The sequence below is a fragment of the Aythya ferina genome, assembly GCF_964211825.1.
Source record: "Aythya ferina genome assembly, chromosome: 3".
Lineage (NCBI taxonomy): Eukaryota > Metazoa > Chordata > Aves > Anseriformes > Anatidae > Aythya > Aythya ferina.
Genome location: NC_140298.1, coordinates 58355000 through 58377753, shown reverse-complemented (window position 1 = coordinate 58377753; position 22754 = coordinate 58355000). Strand labels below are relative to the sequence as shown.

Below are 22754 nucleotides of genomic sequence, written 5' to 3'. Positions count from 1 at the left end.
TCTTTAAAGTTAATTGTGTATACAAACCAAATCCAGATCACTTCTGCATTTATCATTACAGTGGGATTAATCTCACTTTTTGCCATCTAAAAGTTAAGCAGTGAAGCCCTGATGGTCAGGTAGGCTCCACAGCTGAATCAATAGGCAGAGGTAAAGCACTTCAGGGTGTGATTCACCCTAAGCTAGGACAGCTGTCTCAGACAGGTGATGCACAACACACTCTGAGCATGCTTTTCTTTCTTTCCATGCTCAAGAGAGAGTGCAAGGGACTCATTTGTAAGATGGATATAATATTTGGCATGTTATTTCTGCCTCTCTCAGCACTTCTTAAAAACATCTTCTTTAGTATATCCTCTTTTCATCCTTTCCCTGAAGTATGTAGGCCTCTGCTTTGCTTTACTGTGCACTATGGAGTATGCCACAGATTATTCACTTTCTGTGGGACTTTTTAAGGTGCTCAGGTGTAGCATTCACTACTTCATCACAGACATTGATTAATAACTTTATAGATCTGTCACAAAAGGGGGCAATGTGCAATTACATTTGCCTTCAAAGGAGTAATAAAAGCGGTAAGATGAGAGCTGTTGAAAGCTTCCCCACATTTTGGCTGCATGGGGACTGACTTCTCAGTGCTTGCAACGCTATGTGGCATTTTGTAAGTAAACCTGGAAGAAACCAGTTTGTTTTGACCACTCTTGCAGCCGTAAGAGCCCACTGACTTCTGCAAATCACACCTCTAGGTCTCCTATTTGCCACTGTGAGAAACAAAAACCTTTCTTTCCACATGGCACTGTCAGTAGCAGCTCTAAGCTGGGACACTCACCATGCTGAAGTGACTGGAATAAAGCCACCTGAGCTCACGTGGTTGCCCCCACACTGCAAGATGTCATTCATGCCATTTAGCTGTCAGACCCTTGCTTGGCACTGCAGACCCATTGTAACCCAGGATCTGCAGTGTCGGTTCTGCAACAGCAGCTGAGGCTTAGCAGACGGCAGGCTCCCCCGTTGCACAGTCAAAACTAATTCCCACAACACAGGCCACTCTTTGCCCCAAATAAGGCAGGCGGCCCGGAGGGGAAACCATACAAGGCTGTAATCATGTCATTAAAAGAGCTTATGATAATATTCAGGAGGCTGGAGTAAGGTTTCACAAGCAAATTTAATTTACTTTTTCATTCCTGACTTTGCAAATGCGGGTTTCTTCTAACAAGTTAAAAATATTGTCATACAATGTTTTGAAAAAGTCAGCAACGGGAAGAGGAGAGGTGTCTCTGAGCAAAAGCTCCACCTGGCTCATCAGCAATGCTAAGTACTTCATTTGGCAGATCTCTAGCTGTCAGCTCACACACCAAGGGGTGGCAATATTGTCACCTCCTGGACACTAGAGGGGGATGGATGCACACGCTGCTGGTGAATGACAGGGCCACATAACCTGTGCTTCTGCTTCTGGTATCAATTCCAGAAGCTAAAGGTAGTGGTGGCAAACCTTTTTCTCCTCATCATCTTTTTCTCTTTTTTTGAGGGATTCATGGTGGGGGGATTGTCCTTTATCTTCCCACTGCCATCTATCCATTTCTGTCTTCCATTCTAGTGCATTATTTCCCTTGACTTCCAAAGCCTTGTGCTGTGCCTTCCCTTCTTTTAGAGAGCTCCTGCTTTTCCTCATAGCCTCTGCTCATGATCCTTTACCTCCTGTTCCTGCCTGCCTTCACATCTTCACAGCTTCCACCTTCATCTGCAGCAGTTTAAGTAGAGTATGTGCAGGTCCCTACTCTGTCCTCGGCAAGGCAAAGGTATCTCAGCCCCTTTGAACAGGATGTCAATCAAATGATTGTTAACATTCATGCTCTCTGCTCTCAGGCCTATGGACACGGGAATGTTTGGTTACATGGAACTTTAGCTCAAAGTTGTGTTTTTTAATTGTGCAGGTACTAAAGAAGATGTGTTTTATGTTAAAGACCTGCTGAAGGACTGAATCTTGTACTCAGAGCAGAATGAGGTGAGGTCCATCAGGTCTTGTGGGAGTCCCCGCAGTGGCTGAGGCCTAGCCTTTGTGGCATGGTGGATCATCATCCACACCACCTTGAAACCCAGGGCTGCTCCCGTGGAGCACGAGGTGCTCCTCTCAGGGTACACAGAGACCAGCCAGGCCTAGCGAGCAGTCAGCCAACACGGTGTCGCCTTCCAGCTGAGCCAAGCCATGGAAAGCTGTTGGCACCGTGCCCTCCAATTCAGTGCAAGTTGAGTTGAAGCCATGGCATACCTTGAAGATAAAGTCAAAGATCTTGAAGCTGATTTCGGCAAGAAGTAAAGCTAAAGCAGAGACTGTCTGATGTGCAGCCCTGCCCTGTGCTGCAATCACACATGGACATGGACCATTTGTGGTAACCAGAAGGTAGAAGCTGTCAGGACCTGGGAGGTTTTTGAGAGAGTCACTCTTCTGGTACTTCAACTACCATATGATATCATTGATACCAAAAGTACCAATACAGTTTCTGGAGATACATTGCTTGGATGAACATTTTTAAAATAATAGGCAAAAAACAAGTCTCTGGAACTAATGTTTCCATTCGCTAGCATGAACAGATAACCATGGAATACCCAGTTACCACCTACCACTTGATCTGTGGCAAGTACTGCTGAACCATTGTAACAAAAACTACTGAAAACTTCCAGAATGAAGGTTTCACACAGAGCATCAGCCCCCAAATCTTAATTTCCAAAATGTTTGGTTAGCTAGTAACATAAGATGGCAAGTTGTGTTTACTCCAGATGTTATCACTTCTGTTATCACTAGTACCCATGGGTTTAGTTGGTTTATCTTGGTTGGGGTTTGCTTTTTTCATTTATTTTACAATTTTTCCTTCAGTTACCAAACTGGGGAAAAAATGTGCAGTATATAGTCAAAACTGTGAGGTAGCAAGCTCTTCTTTTAGTTTCATCTTCTCTTTTTGATTGGTCTTCTTTTAGTCCCTTGAGCATCCATCTCTGCAAATATTTGTTGATACTGTGGATATATATATCTGTGAGATTTTCTTATAATTTTAGCTTTCTAAGAAAGCATGGATTGAGCTATCATACTGTTTGTCCTCCTGTCTGTCTACCTGCCTGTCATTTGGTGAACTTGAGCCCTCTTGCCAAGCAAAACTTGATTTGACACTCTACTGAAAAACTCAGAGAGAAACAAATTCCTCTAAGTTTCATGAAATCCATTGGAAGACAAATGGGAGAGGAAAGATACAAATTGCTTCCCTTTCTGCAGCTGAAGTATAATCTCGACAGGTTTTATCCTGATGGATGACCAGTCACATTTCTTGATGCCAACCCCAACACATGCTGCCTCTCCTCGAGCCAGCCAGATAGGAGACAGGGAGATGCTGTGGGGCATGCCGCAGCTCTCTTTGGGATGGAGACGTGGAGCCTGTGCAGAGGAACAGATTGTACACATCTGTAGAAAACCATGTTTCATCGTTTCTGCTGTCCAAGGAACAATGTCTGCCATCTGTTTGGAGGAAAGCCATGGTAATTACAGAAGGGTGCTGGGAGGGCTAAACGGGAAAGGTCTTAAATGTGTAGGAAACCAGGCTACATTAGTTCTGCAGCTCATCGCATGATACAGTAGCTGTCAGTCTTTGTTAGTCCCATCCTGGAAGCAATTCTGAACAATGGCTTTTGTCTGCTCATCAGATTTATGAATCATAAGATTCATTTTTTTTAGTCAGGGAAGGACTATGTGAATAATGTATGCCCACAGTTCAGTGCAAGACTTAGAAAAAGAACTTACAGGAAAGGAGTTAGTAAGGGGAAGCTCCAACAAGTAACGACAGACAATGACTAGAGTTTTCAGTGAAACAGAAAAGTAGGCTGGGGGAGATCAGGGAGTGACATCCCAGGAGAAGGAAGGTTTTATTCTGATTTTACCATTGTGCAGCCTTTTATGTATCTATCCATCTTTGATGGGTAATGTATTGAATGCAGTTTACTGCTGCTGCTTTTCCTAAAAGCAAAAACTTCTGGAAAGCCAAAAACATATAGGATATGTTAACTAGTTGTAAAAATGTTTACTGGAAATAATATGGCTGGACCTAGCACAACTGCAGAATTTGCTTGGAAAGACAGTCTTTGGATAAGTTAGACTAAAGATTTTTGAATACACACAGAATCACGAAATGTTTATATTTCTCTGCTTTTAGTTCTAAAATGTTACAAGATGACTTCATCATACAAAAAATAAATATGGCTTACAAAAATGCATCAATGATTTGTTTGAAATGTGTTTAACATTCAAAATGTTCTCATACCTTCAAAATTAGGTATTGTAGAGCACAGAGGTCACCTGTTTTCAAAGCCAGTCTGGCTTGATACATAGGTTCACTAGAAGCACTTCATTTAAGGTGGCCTCTCATAGGATAGACCTGAAGAAGCATCTGTATCAATGTCATGAAGAGAAGTGATTAGCTGAAGTATCCATGCAAACCTGCTTAGGTTTTTGTTGAACATCATTGATATAAACTCCATCAAAGCTTGCTGAGCTTCCTGCTGCAGTGTTTGTACATAGGGGAGACATTTTAGGACATGACGTCCTGCCAAAACAAAAAGTAAAACAATGAATCTTGAGTAAACATTTTAGTTCTGTACCCTTCATCATTGTTGTCTGGCTTTATAGTGCTACTCTCTCTAGAAAACAACAAGAACTTTCTAAATGTACCTTTTGGAAAAAGAATATATGTGTAGTTCAATAATTTGGATAAACATTGTGCAGCATTGTAAGCACACTGGAATCCAGCATTCCCTTGCACTAAATTCAGCTTTGAAATGGCAACACGAGGTAACTTTGACATGGAACAGATTGAGAAGCTTTATAGCACTATTTATCCACCAAGTTATTCTGAGACTGTAGTCTGGATAGGTAGAAATATTCCAGCTCTAACCTAAAATGAGTAGACAACATCAGCAAGGTGGAGGTGGTGGTTTGGAGTAGCAGGCAGGCTGGCAGTCCAGAGTCATAGGTTTTCATCTACCCAACCCAATCTTCATTCTGTTGTTGCCTCTAGACTAACCTGGGACCTTGTGGCTCTCCATGCTACCCAGATGCCTTCATACACGGCCTAAAAAGAGCACAAAGGCTTCCTGTGAGATGTAGCATGACCCACAGGAGTAGGAGAGAGAATTATATTCCCTGGTTTTGTACTCTCTTTCCTTAGCCATTTCTGAAGAGGGAAAGGTCTCTAGTGTTGCTCAGAGATCCCTGCGATCTCTGAAGACTTTTCTGCAGTGGCCCTCAGTGTGCTTTCAACCCACCTCCAGCACCAAACCACGCAGTGTCCCATGCTTACTTGCTAGAAGGCACCATCATAACTGTGTTTGATACTGCTGGACTCAGTATACACACAGAGCCAGATAAAACAGCTCTTCTGGTACCTTTGTATTCTGTTCTCCATCTGTATTTACTCTAAAGGGGTGAGGGAAAGAGGAAATCTCTGAGCCATGTTTCTGCTTCATTTAGTCCTGAACCATTTTTATGTATCCCACTGATTCCTGACTGCATAAAATCTTGAACGTGCTTTCTGCTTAGGAATCATCCATCACTTTCAACCATACCTGGTTTCTTTGCTAGGTCAAGGCTACATCACAGGCAATGACATCTTTAAAACACAGCAAGTACAAAGAGATACTGTCTCTATACAGGGGCATAACATTTGATGCTACCGTTGAATTTAGTAATTTCACGTACTGATTATTTTACCATTTGAGTAAATTACAGTAAGTATGTTTAACAACTTAAATTAGTGCACAGGGAGACTGGAGAGCCCCCTTGGCCCAGTCTATGCATTGTACTGATGCACAGGCTTAACTTTAAACACTCAATGACTTAGGATTCAGTGAATAATGTGCCTGTTGCCTTATAGAGTCGTGGCCTTGAGCCTTGAATCCCTGAGTGCTGACTTCTGCCTCCCACCTCTTGTTTTGACCTATCCCCAGGCCCACATAGCACCTCATACAGTGACTGACTCCACACCTGCCTGGGATAGGGTCCCAATGACTTAGTCTGGGACATGCAGGATCATTCAATTAAGTGTGGAAGGTTCTGCCTTCCTGCCCTGCAGTAGGGCACAAACCTGCTTTGTGTTTTTTTTTGTTTTGTTTTGTTTTTGTTTTGTTTTTGGTTTTCCCCCCCCCCCCATCTGTAGCTGGCTGCCCTTTTTCAGCAACTCTGTTCTTCCTAGACATTGCTGCCAGAGGAGAAGAAGCTTCCACAAAGCCTGCAAGCAGGCTACCCAGAAATAAAGGGTTTGGAAAAGTCCCCCAGGAGTACCACTAGCTGCAAGCAGTGAGGAGGGTGACAAGTGCTGGAGTTTTCATGGAAAGAAAGTTGACAGGATTTTGTGTATTCAGGATGAAATTCCAATTGCTATATCCCTTCAAATCTGCTCAGTTTTCCCATTTGGACTTCTTTTATACGTAATCAAACACTTTTTAAACTTGCAGATAATGAGAAACTTGTTCTGAGATCTCTTGTAATAATACTCAGTCAAGTGTGTTCCCAGCTGCACTGCAACATATCTTTTATGACAAAAGTCCTCCTGCAGCCCCGATGGAGTTACACAGCAGCAATATTTTTCACAGGTCCCACCTCCTCACAGTGCAGTTGCTTTTCAGACAGTTGTCAGAAGCAAGAAGAGCACTTCCACCTTGTGCCATGCTGTTGATGTCTCCTTCCTCTTCCCTGCATCCTAGAGAAGACCTCGCAGCTGGGCCCTTCACCTGAGCACACGCTGACCTTTCTGAAGCTACCGAGCTAAGGAAGGGCAATATCTTCTTTCCTGGATTGTTCCTCGCCACTCTCTCCAAGGCTCTGAGTCATTGCTACCTGTCTTGAAAGAGAAGGCGGGCTGGGATTATCTTTGCAACCTCGTGTTTCTGCTGCCTAATCATCCTGAGGAAATTGTGCTGTCTCAGGAGGGCCTACCCCCCGTGCTGCCTGCTACCTCTCCAAAGGGATTTCTTATGAAAGTAACCACAATCTCTGTGCCCCAAGAGATTGCGTAGGCACAGAGAAAGCCCTGCTGTGCTTGTTTTTCGTGTTTCTTGCCCAAACGCTAGCCTTGCTGTGCTGCTCCAGCCACATTTCTGGGCACCTTGTTGAACTCTAACTCACAACCCAGCTCTGCACTGCTCCATGCCTGGTCCTTTCCCTTTGACCTGTCTGCTTTCAGTCATCCTAGCAGGAAATAAACCACACAGAGCAGGAGTACACGAGGTACCCTGTGATCCAGAAAGGATTTAGCATTGTCGTTGCTCGCGACTGCCTGAAATCCTCTTGGAACCGAGGCCTGCAAAATATTAAGATTTGGACAAACATCACGCCAAAACTAAGAGGCCAGCTGAAAATGTGCTGCATGTATGCAGAAGACATTTTCTGAGCCTGGTGCAAAGTGTTCAAAAAACATTAAGTAACTGTGAAAGAACAGCTGTTCAAATCTACTTGCAGCAAAGCAGGTAGAAGAAGGGCAGTTTGGGCTGTGTTAAAGCCCCCGGCAGCTGCTTCAGCCCAGAGTCGTCCACCTGAGATCCAGGGCTTCTTCTTGAAGCTCTCGGCTGTCTCTGCAGACAGTCCTCTGAAGGACTGCTGGGCCTCCGGGGAATCAGCAGTCGGCAGAAGGCACAGATCCAGAGTGTAACACTGCTGCTGCCACTGCTTTCTCCTTCATTAAGTGAAAATTACATTTTATCCACAGAGATAATAAAAATGTCTGCTCGTTAAACTGCGTAAGCCTCTGCAGATGAGGGATTTATCCTCTTCTCATCACACTGGATAAAGCAGACTGATTTTATTGTGAAAATTTGAGAAAACAACTTGTGCTGAAACGAATTCCACTGGTTTGCTGCTGCAGCACAGGCGCTCAACACAGTACAAGCCATCTGGTTGACATTACACATGAAGCAACAGAATCCGAACCCTACTGGAAATAAATACAAAGCCACTACAGCCTCTGAGCGGCCTATAAGCTGTTCACCGCAAGAAATACCGTGGAGCAACTGAAGCCTTCAAGCATCCTTTTGGTGTAGCCAAAAGTACAGCACGCTGCTGAAAGCACAGCCAGCGGCAGGGATGGCTGTGGAGGGAGGCAGGGACCCAAGCCAGGGCGGGCTGGAGGCAAAAAGACTTTCCATTTACATTAGAGGACTCAGAGCTCAGCTTTGAATGAGTCCCCACCTCTGTGGTGCTGACCTGGGCAACCTCCCTTCCATTACAAATGAAAATGCCAAATGTCCTCCTAGGCACTTAACCAGCTGTGTAATTTCCAGGAGAACTTACAGGATGGAAAAGAATAATTCCTTTGAGATACGCGTATTCTCTTGTGCTTATGTCCAGGTCCCAGAATTTCCACAAGAAATTCTTAATCTTCTGAACTTCTGCTAAGGATGTCCTCGGGGATGAGCTGCCCGGTTCATTGCTAGCTGTCGAAGATTGATTGAGGAGAATTTTTTTCAATAAACTGGGGCCAGACACCTCTTGCAGGTCAAAACCCACCCTTTCTTGTGCCAGGCCCAGGACAAAAAGAGGGGCCCACTTCTGCAGTATGAGGACAGCCCGATCCTCTCACAGCACATGATAAAAAGAAGGCAAGTTCCTAACAAGAGTTAACATCTTCAGGAGCACTCCAGAACCTCTTCTGCACGTGGCTCCTGGCGTTTTCAGCCAACTCCTCTCATCCACACAAGAGCAAGGGCTTCTTGCTATGGAGTGGTGAGGTCCATGACACTGCTGGTGCCATTTATCCTCATTTTGATGTTCTTCATTAAGGATCTGGTACAGGATGCTCTCGACATGGCTCATCTCACACTGACACTCCCCAAATTTCTCAGCTGGACTCTCCCCCACCATGGAGCCAGCAGTGGGCTGCAGGTGTCCCTCCCATGGCAGTAAACAGCAGGCACAGGGCTATGCTCCCACAGCCCAGGAGAGCATTTCTGCCCAACAGCAAGGCTTCGTGCACTTTTTATACACAGAGAAGCAATGTGACCCGGTCTGTAAAGCCACCTTGAACTTGTTTGCCCCAGGCTGCTCCCGCCCGCAACCCAGGCAGGTGGGGCAGCATTGCACAGGCTGTCTCAACCCTGCGGCAGCAGCAGATTTTCCTCTCCGTGCACTCAAAGAGGATGCTTTTATTTATTGTTATAAGAAGCTACACGAAGACGCTGTGGATGTGCACAATTATTTTTCATCAGGCACTTAGCAGTCTCAGTACTTCACGCTGTAGTTTGCAGGATGTGATCCAACACCAAGGAGCTCACAGCTGAAAGTCCCAGGCATGTAAATCTCATACATCTGAATTACTTCATCTTCCTGGAGGTTTGAGAGGGACTTCAGAGAATTCAGGTGCTGTAGTTCATTGTATATGATAGCTCCAAACACTGAACATGGATACCTCTCCCTGACTTGCTGATTATTTTTCATACACGCTGTGGAAATAAAGCTGATGAAGAAAGAGAGCAAAACGGTAATTCACACTCTTGCATGTCTGAGCTTTTGTAGCAAAGCAAAAGCTGAACACTAGCATTGCACAGACTATTCAATCTACATCAGGGAGCATTAAACAGCAGGAACTCAGACTTGAAGAAATTCATCCCTCAAGTTTTTGCTACTTTGCACACTCTTGGCTGCTTTTATACAGGGAGAAGGTACCAAGGTTTTTCACCAAGCCTAGTGTTTGTGTATTGCTGCCATCTAAGCTCTTACTGTGCCTTCCAGGAAAGCAAACATGAAAGCCACAGCTCCGAGAGCTTGTCCAGCTCTCCGTCTGTTTGGTAGCTCTCTTCTGTTGGCCGCTGGTGTGCTATCAAAGAGCTCGCTAGCCCTTAGCTTAAATGGCATGGCAACAGAGGTCCCCAGGCTGTCCCGTCCTCATCCTCACTACAAAACTCCAGCCGGGCCGAGGTTCAGTTCAATGAACTCTAGTTGCAGGGTTAATGCAATCTTGGTCTCTGCAGGAGTTAAGGATTGGCTAGCGGCTGTACTAGAAACAGAGTGAGCTTGCTAAAATTGTTCTTGCACAGAGTTTGCTTGTGAAAAGTTCTCTCCGCTGATTGCCTGTGAATATTGTACTGTGTAAGTAATTGAGGTAGGAAAGCAAACTCTGATAAACCCCATTCCTTCTCTGAGTCCAAAGGAAAAATAAAATGACTCCATTTGAAAAGAGCATCATTTCACAGTTCACCCTCCTTTCACCATCATGGTTCACTTCATCACTTCACAGTTCCTATTAATTGTCCTTATTAAAATTCTACCCCAGATTAGATTAGATCCTTTCCTGCTTTTTTTTTCTTCTGAGATCTGCGTCAGTTATATTCAGAGCCCTGAAGTCCAGTAACACGTGGCATTGGATGGATACCTTTTCTATTTATCAATTTATCATAGTTGATTTCTTTTGATAGCATTTAGTTCTATGAGGCAGAAGCAAACAGGGTCTTTCTAACAGTGATTCCTGGTACATTTTAATAGCTTTATGATTTACCAAAAAAATACAGAGTATTCCTGTTACAGTAGCAATACTTCTTTCCTTTAACTCTTAAAAAGTATACTATTCATAAAACAGTTTTCTGATATCAGAAATCCCCATGTTTTTTGTTTTTTGTTTTTTTTTTTTTTTTATGTCTTTTACCTGTTTCTAGCATGATAGTTTGAGAATAATAAGACACACTCATACCAGTGTTATTTTTTCTGTTTAGCATTTATCAGTCTGCTTTTCAGTCAGTGAGATACACACAATTATGTGCTTCCACCAGATGCTCTCTGCAAACATCAGAACTGCTACTTGGGCACAAGTGCTGCTGTATGGGCAACAAAAAAATGCACCCTAAGTGCACACACAACATTGCTGCAGACAGCTCGTGGATATTCACATCATCACTGGGAACTGTCCTGCTCTGAGCCAGGCTGCCTCCTCTACCTGCCCCGTGATGAATGTTGCTTCGCACATCCGTACTTTGCTGTAGACAGGAATGAGTTTAATATAGCTCTTCACCTTCATTGGGTGATTCACAGGCAATGCAACCTTCTTCCTAAAATCCATGGATTTCTCCAATTATTTGCAATAATTACCTGCTGAGCCTGGCTTCCCATGGCAAGCAGGCTTTATGCTGTCTGAGCAGCATGGTCAGCAGGAGCTGAGGGATGTTTGTGGCTAGTAAATATCCAAAGACTTATTCACATTCTTAAAGACATTGTTGAACCCAAAAGTATAAGGCACGTAGTGTTTTTGGCCCTTAGCCCCTAGCTTTAATTTGCCTAATAGAATATCTAGAAGGCTGAAGAGACTTGGTCAAATACAGGAGCTTAAGGGCTACATTGTCCAGTATTTTACCTTGGCAGCTGCCAAACGTGAGTGCTTCGGGAAGAAAGTAAGACATGCATCACGTCTCTCAGGAGTACTCTCTTTGCTTTCAGTCTTTTGCAGCTGAACCAGAGCAGTTCTCATGCAGTCTGCCCTCGAAGCCACGGGCAGGCAGCAAGGGGCTCTGTGGATGCTGAACGTGAGACAAAACCTGATCAGATGACAGTCACTGGGTTTGGTGTCTTCTTGCTCTTGTTTGTAAATGTTAAAAAACAAATAAATCTCATCATCATGGCTCTGGCCCTATGCATGCCATAGAGCACTTGCTGCTATTGCAATATTTCTCCCCAGTTTAAAGGCAAGATTTTGTTTAAAGCAGCTCACAGAAAAGGGTATGAATCCGGAGATGTGACAGGCCTTAAGCTGTCCAACGTAAATCCTTTGCATTTTGCATGCTAGAAAAATTGGTTAACCTTTATAAGGGCACACCTGGCAGGGGTGGGGGAGAGAGATTATAAAATCCACCAGAAGTGACCTCACACCAGACAGTGCCAGACATTTTACTGCAGCTCCCCCAGCAAGGAGGCAGAGTTTGTGCAGTCACCCTTATCAGCACTGGGGCAGGCACCACCTGTCAGTTTAAATATAAGTAGATAGTCCGCTTATTACAGCTCAGCAAATGCAAAGTGAGGGAAAGCAAAGTAGAGAACGGGCACAGATATGAAAAAGCAAAGTTAGGAAATGCTCCTGGCTGGCAATGCCATCTTCAGCGGGACACTGAAAAGGTGACTTATCCGAGCAGCCCTCTCCCCTGCTGAACAGCAGGCTGAAAGCTGAAAACAGTTGTAGAGAAAAACATTTTTAACACAGTATGGAGCCCACTGTCTTATTAAACTGAAATCTATTTTATATCATTGAAGATATTTTTTTTTGCTGAGGCGATCGGCTCCGGGGCAGACGTGTTCTGCAGCGGAGCAGGGGACTGAGGCGGGCAGGGCTTTTTGTCCGGCATCGAGGCCACTCGGGGGAGCCGCCGGGACCCGGCTGTCCTCGCGAGGGAGGCTGACGAGGCGAGGGCGGAGCCAGCAGCGCCCCCTCCCAGGCTGTTTAAAAGTTGCCCCTAGGGAGCGCGAGCGACCAGGACGGGCAAACAGGGCGTGGCACGTAGAAGGGCGTGGCAGTTTGCGCGGCAGTTCGCACGGGCAGGGCGAGCGGGGGGCCCATCGTCGCTCTGTTGCAGCTGCCTCTCCCTTCGGTGCTTGTAACCTGCTTGCGTAGAACCTGACCATGGTATCGACCAGGCACAAAACCGTGGCCTCCGCATCTCGTGCGGCATCTCCAGCCACGGTCGCCAGTGTGGCTACTCAGACGGAGGGCTCGGGGAAACACGCAGCCATCCAGGTCCTGGGCTGCAGAGTGTGCCCCAGCCTTCTGTCGGTCTCCGACAGCAGTGGTGGGTATGCCTGTGGGAGGTGTGCCCAGGTTGAAGAACTGCTCAGCCAGGTAGCGGAGCTCCGGGAGGAGGTGAACAGGCTCAGGAGCATCAGGGAATCAGAGAGGGAAATTGACTGGTGGAGGTGCGCTCTACCCTCTCTGAGGCAGGCTGACGAGACTGCCACGGCACAGGCGTCTCCTGTTACGCAGAAGACGGAGGTTCCCTCTTCCTGCCAGGCAGCGGGAGGAGACCTAGATCAAGGGGGGGAATGGAGGCAGGTGCCTATTCGGGGTGGTAGGCGAGCCCTCTCTCTGCCCACCTCACCTTCTCATCTACCCTTAAATAATCGATATGAAGGACTAGAGCAAGACAATCTAAATGACAAAGTAGACAAAAACCCGTCCCAGTTGGAGGGGGCGCCTAAGACAATGCGACCTACACGTCGCATTGCCACATCATCCTTCAAAAAAGAAAGAAGGGCTATTGTTATGGGGGGCTCCCTCCTGAAAGGGACAGAGGGACCGATATGCCGACCGGACCCAACCCGCAGAGAAGTCTGTTGCCTCCCTGGGGCTCAGGTGAGAGACTTTGCCAAGCAAGTCAAGCGCCTGGTACGGCCCACTGACTACTACCCGCTACTGGTCTTTCAGGCTGGTAGCGATGAAGTAGCAACGAGAAGTCCGAAGGCGATCAAAAGAGACTTTAGGGATTTGGGGCGACTACTTAGAGGATCAGGGGCGCAGGTGGTGTTTGCCTCTGTCCTTCCGATAGGGGGGATCGAAGCTGAAAGGCGTGCTGTTCACATAAACTCGTGGCTTCGAGACTGGTGTGACCGGCAGAATTTCGGTTTCTTTGATCACGGGAAGGTCTACGCTACACCGGGCCTGATGGCACCGGATGGGATGCGCCTCTCTCGGAGAGGGGTAAGGATCTTTGGTCAGGAGTTGGCAGGGCTGATAGATAGGGCTTTAAACTAGAGTCGAAGGGGGAAGGGGCTAAAACCAGGCACACCGGTGAAGACCTAAGGGATGGTACGCTAGAATCAGAGGGGCTGTGTGCCAGTGAGGTCCTTCGGTCAGATCCACAAGGTGCTGAGTGTAAGGAGACACACTTGAAATGCTTTTACACAAACGCACGCAGTATGAGGAATAAAATAGATGAGCTAGAAGTCCTGGCCCAGTCCCGCAACTACGACATCATCGGCATAAGCGAAACCTGGTGGGATGAGTCCTGTGACTGGGGTGTTGCGATAGATGGTTACAGGCTCTTCAGGAGGGACAGGCAGGGTAGGTGAGGTGGTGGGGTGGTGATGTATGTGAAGCAGGGGCTGGACTGTGTGGAACTTCAGGTCGGCAATGGCAAAGTTGAGAGCCTCTGGGTAAGGATCAAGGGACGAACGAATAAAGGGGATGTCGTTGTGGGAGTCTATTACAGACCACCTGGCCAGGACGATAGCGCCGATAAATTATTCTTTACAGAACTAAGAGAGGCCTCGAGATTAACTCCCCTTGTCCTTATGGGGGACTTCAACTTGCCGGACGTTAACTGGGAGTGCCACACGGCTGACATGAGCAGGTCCAGGAGGTTCATGAAGCACCTAGATGGTAACTTCTTGGTGCAGGTGCTAACGGAGCCAACTAGGAAAGGTGCCCTCCTAGACCTGTTGCTAGAAAACAGAGAGGGTCTGGTGGGAGATGTGGTGATTGGTGGCCGCCTCGGTCATAGCGACCATGAAGTGGTTGAGTTCAAAATTTATGGTGACAGAAGGAAAAGTGCCACCAAAACCTCATCCCTAGATATGGGGAAAGCAGACTTCAGGCTGCTCAGGGAACTAGTCAGCAAGGTCCCCTGGGAAACTGCTCTTGAAGGCCTCGATGTCCACCAGTGCTGGTCACTCTTTAAGCGATGCCTCCTAGAAGCACAAGATCAGGCAATTCCAAAATATCGCAAGTCAGGCAGGCGGGGCAGGAGGCCAGCGTGGCTGACCAGGAATGTTCTAATGGAGATTAGGCGGAAACAGAGAGTGTTTCGCTACTGGAAGGAGGGCCAGGCATCATGGAAAGAATACAGGGATGCTGTTCATGTTTGTAGGGAGAAAGTTCGTGTGGCCAAAGCACAGCTAGAGTTGAAGCTGGCTGTGTCTGTGAGAGAAAATAAAAAGGGTTTTTTTTAGATATGTAAATGGAAAAAGGAGAACTAAAGAAAACATAGGGCCGCTCCTTGATAGGGAAGGTCTCCTCACAGACGATGACATAGGCAAAGCAGAGACGCTTAACGCCTTCTTTGCCTCTGTCTTCAATGCCGATGATGGGCTTCGGGACCCAGGGTGCCCTGAGCTGGAGGGCCGGGACGGTGGGGATGACAAACTCCCAACTGACCCTGAACATGTGCGGGATTTGCTACTCCACCTGGATCCCTACAAGTCCATGGGTCCGGATGGGATTCATCCCCGGGTGCTGAAAGAGCTGGCGGACGTCATCGCGGAACCTCTTTCAATTATTTTTCAACGATCCTGGGAATTTGGAGAGGTCCCGGTAGACTGGAAGCTGGCAAATGTTGTGCCAATTTTCAAGAAGGGTCAGAAAGAAGACCCTAGCAATTACAGGCCTGTCAGTCTCACGTCAGTGCCTGGTAAAATCATGGAGAAGTTGGTTCTCGGACTTATTGAGGCGCACCTGGGGGACAAAGCAGTCATTGGTCCCAGCCAGCATGGGTTTGTGAAGGGTAGGTCCTGCCTAACTAACCTGATTTCCTTTTATGATAAGATCACCCGTATGGTGGACCAAGGGAAACCAGCTGATGTGATTTTTTTGGACTTCAGCAAGGCTTTTGACACGGTTTCCCATAGGATCCTACTGGACAAAATGTCCACCATACAGCTAAATAAAAACATCATACGATGGGTGAGCAATTGGCTAACGGGCAGGGCCCAAAGGGTTATGGTAAATGGGGCTGCGTCAGGCTGGCGGGCGGTCACCAGTGGGGTCCCTCAAGGCTCCATTTTTTAGGGCCGGTACTTTTCAATATTTTTATAAACGATCTGGATGTAGGAATAGAGGGTATTTTGAGCAAGTTTGCTGATGACACCAAACTTGGAGGAGTTGTGGACTCAAATGAGGGCGTAAAGGCCTTGCAGAGGGATCTGGACAGGTTGGAGAGCTGGGCGATCACCAACCGCATGAAGTTCAATAAGAGCAAGTGCCGGGTCCTGCACCTGGGACAGGGAAACCCTGGCTGCATGTACAGACTGGGTGATGAGACGCTCGAGAGCAGCCTAGAAGAGAGGGATCTGGGGGTCATGGTAGACAGCAAGTTGAATATGAGCCAGCAGTGTGCCCTGGCAGCCAGGAGGGCCAACCGTGTCCTGGGGTGAATCAAGCACGGCATCGCTAGTAGGTCAAAGGAGGTGATTGTCCCGCTCTACTCTGCGCTGGTGCGGCCTCACCTCGAGTACTGTGTGCAGTTCTGGGCACCACAGTATAAAAAGGACATGAAGCTGTTGGAAAGTGTCCAGAGGAGGGCTATGAAGATGGTGAAAGGCCTTGAGGGGAAGACGTACGAGGAACGGCTGAGGTCACTGGGCCTGTTCAGCATGGAGAAGAGGAGGCTGAGGGGAGACCTCATCACAGTCTACAACTTCCTCGTAAGGGGGTGTCGAGAGGCAGGAGACCTTTTCTCCATTAACACTAGTGACAGGACCCGAGGGAACGGGGTTAAGCTGAGGCAGGGGAAATTTAGGCTGGACGTCAGGAGGGGGTTCTTCACAGAGAGGGTGGTTGCACACTGGAACAGGCTCCCCAGGGAAGTGGTCACTGCACCGAGCCTGTCTGAATTTAAGAAGAGATTGGACTGTGCACTTAGTCACATGGTCTGAACTTTTGGGTAGACCTGTGCGGTGTCAAGAGTTGGACTTGATGATCCTTAAGGGTCCCTTCCAACTCAGGATATTCTATGATTCTATGAAATATCTAACCTAGTGCTTAGCATCTCCATAAATACTACATATTAGTTAGAAAAGGTAAGATGGCAGATTAGATATGTGGTATAAATATTCAGACTTGTCTTTACACATTTTATTTATCTCACAATAAAATGAGAAGGGTCCTAACAAGTAATCTGTGATCCAACAAAATAAATCCTAAGTACTTTCATTTTATTTTGAAATAAACAAGGTGAGAGTAATTTCCACTGGGGTATAGGACTGATGCATTGAGTTTTCCCTGTGCCAAAAAAAAAAAAAAAAGAGCCCAAACTTCCCTGGTTGTTTGCTATAGGATAACTGCTACATCAATAACTCTTACATGAAATATCTATCTATTAATAGAGAAGAAAGAAAAAAACCATGATTTTCTGAGAGCCCGAACTACTTAAACTGATAGAAAATTCTGTTGTTTGGGTTTGATTCTTCAAAATCAGTCACCAATTATCTCACAGAGCCTGCATGTACAAACCTCCCACCCCAGACAGATTTTCCATCAGACACTTCCTAACCACAGTTTCCCCAGCAGAGCCCCATTTCTTCTCCCTGTCTTTGATCTCCCTGCCTTGCTTGCTGTGACTTTCTCCCACCACACCCCTGCCAAGGTGATACTTGCTCCTTTCTCTCACAGGAGTTTTCATCTAATTTGAAACACACCTGGGAACAGTCCTGACACTGCAGTGGAAGGATCTTATTGCAGATCTATTCCCTTACTATTTTCCCACTGTTTCCCAGAGGGGCAGGGACAGACCCACCACATCAGGGGACCAGTACATCTGGGGATCCCTGCAACTGAGAGCAGTACCAAAACCCAATCCAATTCTGGAGCTTAAACATTTTTGAAAAAGCTGCACATCTGACTCTAAGCACATCTTCAATGGTATGAGCTTGAATTAAGATTCTCTGATACTAAACACAACCAATATTCAGCCCTTTATACTTGTACCTAGGTGGCACCACAAAAGACCAATAAGGGTCTGCCAACCTTTTTTCAGGCCCTTTGAGTTGCCCTGACAAAAATGAGAAGGAAGAAAAGATGCAATGTGGCTGCATACATAAGCCTCTACTGGCAGCCTTCTGTAACCAGAATACTGAGACTAGGAAAATAAATTTCAAGAACTGAAATCCAGAGTAAGATTGTTACAGAAAAAAAATCTGCACCAGAAGTACAGTCGTGGCAGTAGTAATGATTTCTGTTGTTCTATAACTTGACAAATAACAACCTATGTTACTTTTCCAAATGCCAGAACCCGCAGAGGGAGGCTGGGAGTTACATCCTGCCCCAGCTCCCCCGCCTGCTCCATCCCACAGGCAGGTGACAGCACCACTTCCCGACTTGGGGCAGCTGCCGGTGATTTTGTTCCCCATGAAGTTACGCTGAGCATGGAAGCCGAGACTGCAACTCATTCAGTAGCAAAACCAATGTTTAGAAGGACAGCATTTGCATCTGCTCTGCTTGCTATCATACACACTAATTTTACTTTCCAATAAACTACAAACTATGGCAAAGTGTGGATTTCTTTCTCAACATAGGAATAAGACATCCAGTAGAAAAAAACCTGAAAAATTTAATTTCACACACATTTTCCTCTTCAGGAACAATCAGCGCAAGATGTCCAGTTTATTGTGACTTCAAATGTAATCTTTAATCTCCCAAATCTGGAGCAAATAATTTAAGTCAAAACAAATGGTTTTAAAAAAAGAAGTGTTTTTACTCAAAATGTCAAAGCAAGAAGTTCTCTTTAAAGTCTACTAAAGTTACAGCAAATAATTTAGAAAATATGAAGAGAGCCATGCGTATCAGCATTTATGTATTTTTGAAATATATAAATATTTTTGAAAAAACTTTTTTATAAATTCATGTATCCACAACAAACTATGGTTTGAAGAACACCAAGCAGAGGCTCAGCTGTTTTATTAGCCAGCCTTTCTCAGCTGCTGCTTGAATTTGTGTTTCAGTGTGTACAGAGGATTAGAAAATTGCTAATTTAGCATCAAAACTGTCCACAAACAAAAAGTTGTACAAAAAGTTGTTTCCAGGACAAATAGAACAAAAACGCAAGTAGAAGACAGGAAATGGCACCCCACAGAATAATAATAATAACAGGAGGGGAAGAGGTCTTTGGAAGACTCTGTTCTCAGAAGTATTACCAAGGGTGTTTTGACAGAAGAGTAAGTATGTGCACAAGTACTGATGTGATCAAAGTAAATGATTTCCACAGTGCAGTAGCAATGTAGTGTCACAGTTCCCTTTTAATTGCACTTCTGGCATTTGCAGTAAACACATGAAAATGATTAAGATGCCACATGGTCACACAGCCACTTTGGTAGCAAAAAGGATAACAGCAAGAGATTAAGAGTGACGTCTTCATGCACTCTGTTACACATTAAATCCCAACACCAAAATCTAAACACATGGAGAAGTTAAAAAAAACAAGGGAGCAAAATGAGCAAACAAATAAAGGAAAATTCTTAGAAAAAGATATCAATACTGATTGTTGTTGTTCATTATTAGAAATTATCACTTCACTGTCTGAGCAAAAAGTTGACTAAGAAAGTTCTAATCTGAAGGCCAAAATAGTTAAGAGCATGGGGGGATCCTTGTTTTGTTGGAGCTATCACAAAACAAATGAACATAAAAAGTGCTTGGAAGGGAGCTTAGAATCCACCTAAGTAATTTCACAGAGAACAGACAAGGTGAAGGAAGTACGCAAACTCCCCAACAGTAACAACCACAGAACTCAGGAACACTTACCTGCTGTCTTCTGAACTCGAGTTACTTCCAAAGTGCTTCGCAGTGAAACAGCGCCACCAGGGTTTTACTGAAGAAGGCACCACCAATGTAACTAGCTCATAGAGTCTCTAAAACTATTTCACAGAGAGGGTAGAAAACATGAAGGAAAAGCAGCCTAGTAGGGAACACTGAGCCTGATCCACCACGAGAGAAAAACACCCTAGGCTACCCAAGCCTCAGTCTCTCCTGGGGAGGCAATTCCCCCACATGTCCTCAGGCTTCCTATATAGCAAAGGTCAAATGACCCACACCTGGCAGGTTTCACTTAACAAGGGTGGAGCCAAGAGACGTTGTGGAATAAGCTCATCTACCTGGCTTCAAAGTTTTAAGGTCTATTGCTCCTTATCACTAGTAGAAATAACCTGACAAGGGGCTTAGTGGTTACAGTTGACCTAATGAATTAACTACAAAAGGTGCACAAGGGTCATATTTCTGTTAGTCATTCTGTGAGCAAAATTAGTACAGAGCCTGTTAAAAAAATAAATATAAATAAATAAATAAATAAAAAAGAAAATGACCTTAAAGGCAAACTTGCCATCGTAGATTTTCATCTGTCTAGTCATGACAGATAAAGAATTTAGCAATCAGAATTCCTTTTCTTGATATTAATGTTATTTACATTTTCTTCTCTGAGATCCCTTCTTTATGCAGGACTTTTCTAAATCTAGCCCCATGACCTCTGACTACACCATTTATAGAATCATAGAATATCCTGAGCTGGAAGGGACCCATAAGGATCATCAAGTCCAACTCCTGGCACCGCACAGGTCTACCCAAAAGTTTAGACCACGTGACTAAGTGCACAGTCCAATCGCTTCTTAAATTCAGACAGGCTTGGTGCAGTGACTAGTTCCCTGGGGAGCCTGTTCCGGTGTGCGACCACCCTCCTCTCAGTGAAGAACCTCTTGCTGATGTCCAGCCTAAACCTTCCCTGCCTCAGCTTAACACCGTTCCCGTGGGTCCTATCACTGGTGATTACAGAGAATAGGTCAGCACCTGCCTCTGCACTCCCCCATGTGAGGAAGTTGTACGCTGCAATGAGGTCCCCCCTCAGCCTCCCCTTCCCCAGGCTGAACAGGCCCAGTGACCTCAGCCGCTCCTCATACGGCTTCCCCTCTAGGCCCTTCACCATCTTCGTCGCCCTCCTCTCGACACTCTCCAGCAGTTTAATGTCTTTCTTGTACTGTGGTGCCCAGAACTTCATGCAGTACTCGAAGTGAGGCCGCACCAGCGCAGAGTAGAGCGGGACAATCACTTCCCTCGATCGACCAGCAATGCCGTGCTTGATGCACCCCAGGATATGGTTGGCCCTCCTGGCTGCCAGGGCACACTGCTGGCTCATGTTCAACTTGCTGTCAACCACCGCCCCCGGATCCCTCTCTGCGGGGCTGCTCTCCAGCATCTCGTCACCCAGTCGGTACGTATAGCCAGGGTTGCCCCGTCCCAGGTGCAGGACCCAGCACTTGCTCTTGTTAATCTTCATGCGGTTGGTGATCGCCCAGCTCTCCAGTCTGCCCAGATCTCTCTGCAAGGCCTTTCCACCCTCATCTGAGTCTACAACTCCTCCAAGTTTGGTGCCATCAGCAAATTTGCTCAAAACACCTTCTAGTCCTACATCTAAATCGTTTATAAAAACATTGAAGAGGACCGGCCCTAAAATGGAGCCTTGAGGGTCCCCACTAGTGACCATGCGCCAGCCTGATGTGGCCCCATTTACCACAAGCCCTTGAGCCCTGCCTGTCAGCCAATTGCTCACCCACCGTATGATGTGTTTGTTAAGTTGTATGCTGGACATTTTGTCCAGTAGGATCCCACAGGAAACCATGTCAAAAGCTTTGCTCAAGTCCAAAAAGATCACGTCAGCTGGTTTCCCTTGATCAACTAGATGGGTGATCTTATCATAAAAGGAATTCAGATTTGTTAGGCAGGACCTACCCCTCATGAACCCATGTTGGCTGGGACCAATGACTGCATTGTCCCCCAGGTGCACTTCAAGAACTTCAAGGATCATCTTCTCCAGAATTTTACCAGGCGCTGATGTGAGACGACTGACAGGCCTGTAGTTGCCATGGTCTATTTTCTTGCCCTTCTTGAAAATTGGTATGACATTTGCCAGCTTCCAGTCCACTGGGACCTCTCCAGATTCACAAGATCATTGAAAAATAATTGAGAGAGGTCCCGCGATGGCATCAGCCAGCTCCTCAAGCACCCTGGGATGAATCCCACCCGGTCCCACGGACTTGTATAGATCCAGGTGGAGCAGCAAATCCCGCACACGTTCAGGGTCAGTTGGGAGTTGATCATTCCCACCATCGTGGTCCTCCAGCTCAGGGCACCCAGGGTGTATTTACTTTGGCTGCGTAGAAGCTATCACGCATAAATGCCAGGCTCCGGATCCTCACTCACTATTCAGGTCAAGGACTGGGCTGCAAGTTTTGGCTTTAATTTCGTTACGTGCCTACATTGCTGTTTCCTGGCAGGTCATGGGAAGAAGGTTGGCTGGCTTGCGGCAGCTTACGTGCACGTGGCTTTTAGGCTGCAGCCAAAGCGTTCCTCTAGATCTGGAAGTTTGAAGATGGTTGGAAAAGCCATCTGAGTGGTTAGAAAGCTGCCTGGCAGAGAAGGACCTGGGAGTACTGGTGGCTAGTCGACTGAATATGAGCCAGCAGTGTGCTCAGGTGGCCAAGAAGGCCAACAGCATCCTGGCTTGTACAAGAAATGGCGTGGCCAGCAGGACTAAGGAAGCCATTGTGCCCCTGTACTCGGCTCTGGTGAGGCCACACCCCAAGTACTATGTTCAGTTCTGGGCCCCTCGCTACAAGAAGGATATTGAGGGGCTCCAGTGAGTCCAGGGAAGGGCAACAAAGCTGGTGAGGGATCTGGAGAACAAGTCTTATGAGGAGTGGCTGAGGGAGCTGGGATTGTTCGGTCTGGAGAAGAGGAGGCTCAGGGGTGACCTTATCGCACTCTACAGATACCTTAAAGGAGGCTGTAGCGAGGTGGGGGTTGGTCTGTTCTCACAGATCGTCCTGGTGATAGGACGAGGGGGAATGGGCTAACGTTGCACCAGGGGAGGTGTAGGCTGGATGTTAGGAAGAACTTCTTCACCGAAAGGGTCATTAGGCATTGGAACGGGCTGCCCAGGGGAGTGGTCGAGTCACCATCCCTGGAGGTCTTTAAAAGATGTTTAGGTGTGGAGCTTAGGGA

General features: G+C 46.3%; 1 pseudogene across 1 annotated transcript; it reads right to left on the bottom strand.

Moving 5' to 3' along the window:
- Nucleotides 1–3691: 3691 nt before the first annotated feature.
- LOC311434194 (nuclear receptor subfamily 0 group B member 2-like) lies at nt 3692–19728 on the bottom strand (annotated as a pseudogene). The gene is made up of 4 exons (XR_014698891.1): nt 19509–19728; nt 11370–11532; nt 8321–9482; nt 3692–4583 (listed from the first exon to the last, which is right to left on the bottom strand). The product of XR_014698891.1 is annotated as a nuclear receptor subfamily 0 group B member 2-like (transcript).
- Between the last annotated feature and the right edge of the window lie 3026 nt (nt 19729–22754).